Genomic DNA, 1,038 nt, shown 5'->3' with positions numbered 1-1,038 from the left:
GAAAAAGTGATAATGCAATGAGTTAAGAATTATTATATCTAGTTGTTTTAACAGGCATATTCCATTTTCTGAGCTTCAGAGGAGGCCTGTCTAGCCAACATGTTCTTTACTTAGTATTATGCTTTTTTAGCATGGCTATGGAGTCCACATTACTCTAAAGATTGAGTTGAAATAAAGTAATTGTGATTTGTAAATGTATTAGACTCATGTTAAATATTCATCAATTAGGGCACCTGGGTGGCTCAGTCGTTAAGCGTCTGCCTTCGGCTCAGCTCATGATCCCAGGGTCCTGGGATCGAGCCCCACATCGGGCTCCCTGCTCAGCGGGAAGCCTGCTTCTCCCTCTCCCACTCCCCCTGCTTGTGTTCCCTCTCTCCCTGTCTCTCTCTCTGTTGAAAAATAAATAAAATCTTTAAAAAAAAAAATATTCATCAATTAGACCAGAGCCAAAGTGCCTTCGTTTTCTTGAAAAGGTAGACTGTTATTTTGTTGAAAACAGTCAACGCCCGGGACACTAGCTCGGCTGGGCTCTCGCCCTCAGGGTCTTCATCTGCAAAATAGGGACAACGATGTGCATCTCAAAGGATTTCGAGGATATTTAATGCGATAATGGATGTGTAAAGGAGAAAGGACTTTACACGGGCTTGTTTAGCTATACTTTTCCTCACTTCCTCCTCAAATGCCCCAGTGCTGGGTACACGCAGAGGGTATTAACCGTTCTCTCGTTGAATGACCGACTGCATGACTCGAGGCCAGAACAGCTTCCTATTTTGGAATTCCAACGACTCGGAAAGCGTGATGGCACCTGTGAAGTGGAATGTCAATAAAGTTTTCTTTATTAAAAACAAACAAACAGCATCCACGAAACTACAAATCCCCGCCTTCCTGAAGCCCACTAGCCAAGGGGCTGGCCAGGAACCCGGAAGTCTGGCCGGCTGGCCGAATCACGCCGGGAAGCGTACATAGCGGGGGCCAATCCTGGGCAAGCTTGCTCCCGCGCCGCGCCGAGTCCCGCCTCCGCGCGTAGCGCTGACGGGG

The sequence above is a fragment of the Mirounga leonina genome, unplaced genomic scaffold (assembly GCF_011800145.1).
Source record: "Mirounga leonina isolate KUSES-001 unplaced genomic scaffold, KU_Mleo_1.0 Mir_115, whole genome shotgun sequence".
In the NCBI taxonomy this organism is placed as follows: Eukaryota; Metazoa; Chordata; class Mammalia; order Carnivora; family Phocidae; genus Mirounga; species Mirounga leonina.
The sequence above is the reverse complement of the archived record's forward strand: the minus strand, read 5'-3'. Positions refer to the sequence as shown.